General features: G+C 36.7%; 1 pseudogene; it reads left to right on the top strand.

Annotated features, from left to right (window-relative positions):
• Positions 1-8946, top strand: part of LOC113079766 (adenylate cyclase type 1-like) — a 28631-nt pseudogene extending 19685 nt beyond the window's left edge.
• Positions 8947-9372: the final 426 nt, after the last annotated feature.

Here is a 9372-nt window from a genome sequence, read left to right on the forward strand (position 1 = left end):
GTCATATTTTCTCACTCCAAAACATTTTACATTATCATTTCTTTCTCTTCTACCATTCAAAAGTTTGGGATCAATATTTATTTTTTTCCAGAAATTAATTTATACTAAAAATCAGCAGGGAATGCTTTAAAGTGGCAGTAAAGATATTTATAGTTTTACTAAAGATTTATATTTCAAATGTACACTTTTTATCGTTTCTGGAGTCCTAAATAATTCCAGAAAAAAACAGGTAACACTTTACTTAAAGCCATAATGTATAATGCATTATAAAAGTAGTTTAAATGCATTAATTATACAGTACCTTATAATGCATTATACAATTTCATGAATAATTGTAACCACAGTTTATACATTATAACACTTTTCAATTTATTGTTACACTATGCATTACATTTTTTAAAGTTATAATTATTTATGACAATATATAATGTATTACAACGCATATTATGAATAATTATAATGCATTATACTCCAATAACCCTTTGAAATGTAGTTTTAAGCAAAGATAAAAAAAAAAAAAAAAAAAAGAAGCACAAACAACACAATGTTCAACAATGATAATAAGAATGATTAGAATGATAAGAATGATCATTTCTGAAGGGTCATGTGACAAAATCTAAAAATTAACAACTAAAGAAATGGCTGATGAAAATTCAGTTTTGGCACCAAAAAAAAAAAAAAAAAAAAAAAAAAAAAAAAAATATATATATATATATATATATATATATATATATATATATATATATATATATATATATATATATATATATATACTCCTACAGACCCCAAACCTTTGAATGGTAGTGTAAAATGACTAACCTCTGTATATGATTTCAGCCAGACAAAATAATTTATGTCACATTTAAAAAGACAGATTATTGTTTTCATTGACAAATTAGCCTGTCTAAAATCAAACATGCATGTAAACACTAATATTAGTTTGGAAAACAAAATGACACCGTTATATTAATCTTTTGGTGCCATGTTTCTTGTTTGCAGCCATGAAACACCAAATTGTTGCTATGGTTATTTCCAAAATCATAATTTTGGGAGTGACTCCTATACTCCATACATATACTGTAGAATGATAATTAAAGGGAGTCACTTCTGTATTTAAATGCGGTTGTTACTCCCAAAATTTTGCAGTGTGTACGTGGCCGATATGTCTACATAGTAAATCAAATCCTTCTATTTAAGAAGAGCAAGAAAACCCCTTTTTTGTGCTCATAAACCACTGTGATGCTGTTGAATCTTTGATTTGAGATGGAAGGGTCAATCTAATGCACTCTACATTTTAATGACGAAAGCAAGTTTTGCTTTGACCAAAATCAACTTGTCCAATTCATGCATGTCGTGACTAATTGCTGTAGACTTAACTTCTTTAACCGCTGTTATATATCAGCTCAGCCTGGATCAGTGGTATCGTCCCCTGAGGGTCTCATTGCTTTCCTGCTCTACTGTTCTAGGACCTGTATTATCAGTCTTACTCTCAGGTGGGCGTCCTGTTCGCCTCCATCCCCAACTTTAATGACTTCTACATTGAGCTGGATGGAAACAACATGGGTGTGGAATGCCTCCGGTTGCTAAACGAGATCATCGCTGACTTTGATGCGGTGAGAATTTCTAGTCTCCCAGCCCGAATTATGTATGTTTTGGCTCAGTGTGCAAGTCACCTTTATCCCACATAGGCTTCATTTATTTCTCCCATCACATCATCCCTCTCTTTCTCTGTCTGTAGCTTATGGATAAGGAATGCTACAGAGACATTGAGAAGATCAAAACTATTGGGAGTACTTACATGGCTGCGGTCGGCCTCGTCCCCACCGCGGGATCAAAGGTACACAGAGTGTGTATGTGTGTGAACACAGCAAAAAAATCATTCTCTCAATCAGGATTTTTGCAATGTTTTTCAATAAAATTATGTAAACAACTTTAAAACGATATATTATTTGAGAAGCAAAAAGACTTAGATTTAGAGAATGCACTGTTCTAAAGTTTGGGGTTTGTAAGATTATTATTATTATTATTTTATATAATATATTTTACACCTATTAAGGCAGCATTTATTTGATCCAAAATATAAAAAAATCTGCAATATTGTGAAATATTATTATTAAAATGCAAAATAACTGGTCTCTTTTGGAATATATTTTAAAATGTAATTAATTCTTGTGTTGCAAAGCTAAACTTTCTGCAGTCATTCAGTGTCACATGATCTTGCAGAAATCATCGTGCGTATGTGTGTTGGCACGCGTGTGCAGGCGTGTGTGTGTTTTCAAGGTAATCTCAGTTTGGGTGTATTTGCATTTGGCCTTGAATGATGAAAATCATGTCATGGCACCACTCAAACGTGCCACTGACTTGAAAGCAAAACGAATATCAAATGCAAACGCACGTGCATGTTTGGTTTTCTTTCATAGTGGAGACTTTTCTCATCGATTTTTATACCGAGCTAATGATATTTTGTCCTCACCCTAAAGCTAACATAAACACAGCCCACGGCTTAATTAAAGGGATAGTTAACATGAAAATGAAAATTCTGTCATCATTTACTCACTCTCATGTTGCTCTGAAGGTTGCTCATGTTGCTTCTGAGGAAGAAAGAGGGAATGTTGAAGAATGTTGGGAAACAAACCATTTCGGAGCCAATTGACTTCTATTTAATGGACCAAAGAAAAACAAATAAATAAATAAAGAGACATTTCTCAAAATATAGTCTTTTAAGTTCCTTCATAAGCCATACAGGTTTGGAACAACAATTTTTGATGACCTCTCTCTCAGATTAGTGATATGAAAATTATGAATGTGTTAGTAATATGAAATTATGATATCTCATAATGATTTCATCCTCACATCACTCTAAACCAGTAAAATTCCTCAATTGGAAAAAAAAATAATGCTCAGAATGTTCAAGCTTCCATTTTCCATGCACCAAAAGCAAGTGGACCTGAAATCATATTTGACCTTCCTCATATTCAGACACATGATAACCAGATTGATATAATTTATGGCATAGGTCAAGATTTTGAGAAAGTAAACTGTAACAGTCTGTTTCGACACAAAGCTGTCATGTGACTTCAGAAAACTTGGAAGATTTTTTTTGTCTGTTTTGGAGATTGACAGCTCCAGGTCTCTGTTATACGTTGTTTGAAGGGGGAAAAAAGAGCAGCATTAACATTCTTCAAAATATCTTCTTTTGTGTTTCACAAAAACTTCAAATGGTTGCGTTTATAACATAACCTTTGTTTGTTTGGCAGAAATAGTCCCTATTCTGATCATAAATCCATCCAACAATTACTCTGTTCATTACCATCATCTCAGAACAAATATAGAGGTGGTGGTACATGAATAATGTCTTTCTGTTTTCTCTCTGAATAGATAAAGAAGTCTATCTCTGAGCACCTGTGCAGAGTGGCTGATTTCGCCATCGAGATGTTTGATGTACTGGATGCCATCAACTACCAGTCCTACAATGATTTTGTGCTTCGAGTTGGTTAGTGACCTTGTTAAAGCGAGGTGTCAACCATGTCTGTTTGTGTGTGTTAGTAAGTGTAGATGAGTGTGTGTGCTTTTGTTTAAGTGGAGGAAATACCTCAGTAAGTGTGGACATTGTGCCGGACATCCCGCATCCAGTAGGATGTCCTGAGTGTAACATGTTTTGTAAGGAACAGATTACATATAACAAACACACAGTTACCCACATGCATGAACAAGGTACACTACATACACACTTCTTAACAAAATGTCATGAATTTAAACACATCACTACTGGTACCCTGCTGTTAACACAATATCCATCCCTTCAGTTCTGATGGCCTCTAGGTGCTGAGTAGAATTAATTTTTTTCTTTAGCACAGGGAGCTGCTCAGAAAAACATACCTGCTACAAATCATTTTTAATGAGAAGGGCGGACAGAATGGAGAACTGGCACAATCCTGTAAAACTGTCCCAAATGATCAGTCTGTAATTACATTTTTAAGCCACTTGACAAGTCGCATTTGCATAATTTCAAACTGCAGTTACGAGAAGGAAACTAATGACAAAATGTAATCGCTTTCTCCACCTCCGAATCACATTTTTTTGCTGATTTAACCAAGGCTACATGGTAATGAAAAATGAAATTCTACAATTTATATTAGTTTATATTATATTATATTATATTATTAAATATTATATAAATATTATTAAATATTATTAAATATCTCTCTTATCTCTTATAAAAATAATGCTTTGACTGTACACCTTAACTGTAATAAACAAATCGGTAACACTTTAAAATAAGGTTCATTAGTTAACTACATTAATTAACAGTAACTAATAATTAACTACACTTATACAGCAATTTTTCATGTTTGTTCATGTTAATTTCCACATTTAAAACTTTATTAAAATCTTGCCTAATGGTTAGAGAGTCGGACTCCCAATCGAAAGGTTGTGAGTTCGAGTCCCGGGCCGGCAGGAATTGTGGGTGGGGGGAGTGCATGTACAGTTCTCTCTCCACCTTCAATAACACGACTTAGGTGTCCTTGAGCAAGGCATCGAACCCCCAACTGCTCCTCGGGCGCCGCAGCATAAATGGCTGCCTACTGCTCCGTGTTTGTGTGCATGCGTGCGTGCGTGCTTCGGATGGGTTAAATGCAGAGCACAAATTCTGAGTATGGGTCACCATACTTGGCTGAATGTCACGTCACTTTTCACTATCTCTATTAATTAACATTAACAAAGATTAATAAATACTGTAACAAATGTATTACTTACTCATTGTTAGTTAATACATTAATGTTTATTACAACCATATTGTAAAGTGTTACCAACAAATCATACCATAACATGATTCATTAACATTTTTTACATTATTTCTTAACAAATAGGCAGCCGATGAAATCTAATGTAATCAATCAGAAAATTATTGAGGTGATAAAAACACTGTCATTACACTATCTGCCTCAGGAGATGATTGAGTTCTCCCGAGGCATGCTGTCTCACATCTGAAAAGCTACTGTGCTTAACAGAGAACAAATCGACAAATTGACCCGCCCTCCTCTGACTCTGATTGGCTGTGAACCTGAAACAAAACAATCAATCCAACGATGGCAGCGAGTCTTACCCAATCAAGGGCAGAATAGGACGAGTCTTCAACAGAATGCCGGTGGGAAGATTTGTATGAGATGCTTCATTGAAGACAAACCCTGTCCCGTATTGATTCAAAACAATACAAACAAAAGCGCTATTTTATTATCAAATACGGGACGATTCCGTATTTTAAGGGACGGGTGGCAACCCTATTGACAGAAGTAGTTCCCTTGCTGTCTATGGGAGGGTCAGAGCGTTCCTCAGATATCATCAAAAATATCTTAAATTGTGTTCCGAAGATGAAAGAAGATCATTAATTAATGAGTAATTAATGACAGAATTTTTGGGTGAACTATATCTTTAAATTTAACAGCTGACATCTGTTCAGCCTAATTCATTTCATACTTTTCTATCAAAGCCATCAGACATTATCAATAAGAATTTGTTCTGACGCAGTTTAACTCTGAGTTCTTGTCATATTTTGTTACCATTTTCTAAACTGTATCAAATAAACTGATAGCGTGTTACCATTTTCTAAACTGTATCAAATAAACTGATAGTGTGAGAAACGTTGAAGGTGTCTGAATAAATTTAAGTTTGACACACACACACACGCACACACACACACACACACACACACAAACACACACACACACACACGCGCACACACACAGAAGCAATAAAAATCACAATTAAAAATTAAAAAATCTTACCAACCCTAATTTTTTAACAAAATATGTTTAACATGTAAATATGGCAGATAAAAGGACATTAAATCTGATCTTATTTTTGTTGATCACTGATCAGGTATCAACGTGGGTCCAGTAGTTGCTGGTGTAATTGGGGCTCGCAGGCCTCAGTACGACATTTGGGGAAACACCGTCAACGTTGCCAGCAGAATGGACAGCACTGGAGTTCAGGGAAAAATACAGGTGAAACAAATACACCATCATTTAAACAATCCAGCACACAACTCAAACAAACAAATCTGACTTCATTGGCCTCTTCATCCCAGGTGACCGAGGACGTCTTCCGCCTACTCTCCAGTTATTATCACTTCCAGTGTCGCGGCCAGGTCAGCGTGAAGGGCAAAGGTCAAATGCTCACCTACTTTCTGGAAGGCCGAACCACGCAAGGCGCACAGCACCCACGATCCAAGATCCCTGAGTGTGGGTCGAGCCCTTGCATCCGGACCAAACTGGGATCAGCGCCCGCTGTCAGCAGCTACGGGGTGAAAAGTCACACTGTAGGGCACATTAGCACCCCAAACAACAGCATTCTGTACCTGCCCTCTGTGTCCGTTGACATGGAGGTGTGATCGACAAGGAGACGGGCTCTACGGTGGTCAGTTGATGCATTATTAAATCAGAGGCAGGGAGGGAAACCGAGCTCAAGGTAGGAGCGAGATGAAAAACGAGGAGAGACGAGACAGTCTTTGCACGTTCAAATGTGCCAAACCGAGAAAGGTCCTCCCCCTTTACGCAAGTACATAATAAGCAAGTATGTTTTTCTGTGTCCACGTATGCATGTGTTTTAATGAGTCTTCCCCGACAAACAGGATATCAGGGTCTCCTAAATGGGAGCATGCGATCTACTGCAAAAGGCAGCTTCACACCAGCCGAGGAGACAAGTACCCACCGTGTGTGAGTGTGTGTGTGTGTGTGTGCGTCTGTGTTATCTTGCATCTGAAAATGTCAAGAGATGCCACGGTGGTGAATATTTTGAACATGTGAATGGTGAGGACCAAACATTTCATTTTAAAACAGCGCTGTATTTTGTACGAGACTGAGTCAGGACAGTTTCTGAGATGACGGAACACATGTCGGGTTTTTCCCACCGAGACAAAAGAAAAGCTGGTTGCTCATATTGAGATCTGCTTTGGATAAATTGTTTACATGAGGAACACGTCACGGGTTTTACAGACCTGATAGCAAAGTTATTCCCAGCTCTTCGGGTTTCAAGCACTCGTCTGCGGTTGCAGAGAGAGAGGCAGAAATACTAAACAACCGCAGTGAATCAGAGACTGCAATGATTTACTAGCGAATGTGAACGCTATCCTGTTTTGTAATCATTTACAGAAACTCGGTCGAGTCTGTGACGTGGGTAAATGTTTAACTTTGCGTGGGTTGATTCAGCACAGTTTTCCTGTATGTGATGTGTGTACGCACTTGGTGCTTGGACAAAACATCTGTATGCACTTGCTGCTGCCCTTTGCCCTCTGGGAAATCCTTTCCAGTAATAACACGACAAGCGATCCCATTGCATTTAAGAGTCGGTGAAGTGAAATAGCAGTACAATTGAGAAGCCAGCACAATCAAGGCTGTCACCGATAATACTATTCACAAAAAGCAACCAGACTGGCTTCCAGTATGTAATCAAATGGCTTAATATACATTTATTCCATTTTGTCGGTGGTGGCACTTCGCATTCAGATTCTCCTATCAAAGGTAGCATCTCTCACTGTGCTTGCAGAACGATCTTTCCCACACGGTTGAACATGCATGATATTTTAGTGCTGGATGTGTCATGTACTCTCTAGATCTTAGGTTAAACATCTGGATTTTAGTGCATCTGTTTCGGAGCATGTGAACGTCTCAAACCTGCTCTCGGTTTGGAAAGCCTCACAAGCCTCATTTCGGATTTCAGAATGATCTTTTATTTGTTATTTTTTTCTGTGCTATTACTGTATCTTTGATAGATTTCCCATGATGCCTAGCGAAAGAAGTTTGGCTTCAAGCATGCCGTTCTGCATGTCCCTCTCAGCATGCCGTAATTCTGTCACGTCGCTCTATTTGATAACTGATTTGTGTCTCTAATGCATGCCTATTGCAAAAACACAACTGAGGGTGAAAAGTGTTGAAGATATGTTGCGAAACATGCTTTAGTAGCACTGCATGAGCCCAGAATAATGGCCTTGATGAAACGAACCATCTTTTTCTTCATTATCTGACGGTGTATCTGCTTACCTGGTCCGTGTGTGGTGCTGTGGGCAAAGCTTTCTGGGAGTTTTGTAGCATTGGCGCCTTGTCAAGCTCTTGAAGTGACTGCCTTTTTATCCAGGGTCTGTTGGAGAAAGTGTATTTCTTTGAATATGTGCCAACACATACGGTTACCAACATATCAAACGGTGTTCTTTTCCAGCGCAACTTTGCAACATTGTGTGCATTCGGTTCCGTTTCGAACTTAACTCTCATATGGAGTGATTGAACCACATGGGGCTCAATACCGACTCGCAAATGGGCTATTCCTTTATATTTTTCGACGTTTAATACATGTTAAGCTACATATTCAGGAATGCTCTCTCTGATTCTATTTTTCGCTGCATTTAGCTTTATTTGCCATGTACGGAATTTCGCATATTTATTAACGTAAAGTAAGGAGCTGTTCATTCGAGTTTCATATACATAGATTTTTCTTTTTTCTTTAATGAATATGAATGCAAAATGCCAAAATGCTTATCGTATCACTGAATATTTCAGATTCTATGATCCAACAAATGTAGCCAAACAGCTAAATGGTTCTATTTGATATAGCTTAATATGATCTATTTTGACTAAAGTGGCCTAACTTACTGCTGTTATGAACATTAATGATATATTAACTTTATTAATGCATAAAGTGTGCACAGTAAAATCATAGAATAGATTTTCATGTCGATTAGATATTTTCATATTTGATACGGGTCAAAATTATTGTACGTATTAAATATATTGTAGAGTAAACAAAAAGAGTATTTTATTGATGATTTGTAATATTTGTGCTATTTTTGGGGTTGCATTTATTGCGATGGTTCTATGTGAATGTAAATTTCATATTGAGATCTTTTATACCTGTGTTTGCACTGTTCGGGAATAAAATAACAATGAGAGATGACATGGGGATTCTGTGTTATTTTTGCAATTGTTGTGTTGTCATGGCTGTGGCCTTGACCTTGAATAAAGAGACGTCAGTCTATGGACTGATTGTGAGAGTGAATGACCTGGGAGTTATGACATTGTATAACTCACGAAAAATAAATGGGCCAAACAAGGAAGATTCAGACCCTATATATATATATATATATATATATATATATATATCGAATTTAATTATATTTTCATTTATTTTATCTTACAGAAAACGATGGAAATGCTTCCTCTTCAAAATAAGTCCATGTCTTCATATAAAATTTTTACATTTATTTATTTATTGTTTTGTTGAGTTGAGTTTATGAACCAGTTTCCTCTCCCACAAAAGACTGTTTGTTCCTGCCTGGCTATTTGCATTAGATTAATGTGTGAAATAAACAGAAGTGCTTCA

This window comes from Carassius auratus, unplaced genomic scaffold, assembly GCF_003368295.1.
Source record: "Carassius auratus strain Wakin unplaced genomic scaffold, ASM336829v1 scaf_tig00029172, whole genome shotgun sequence".
Taxonomy (NCBI): Eukaryota; Metazoa; Chordata; class Actinopteri; order Cypriniformes; family Cyprinidae; genus Carassius; species Carassius auratus.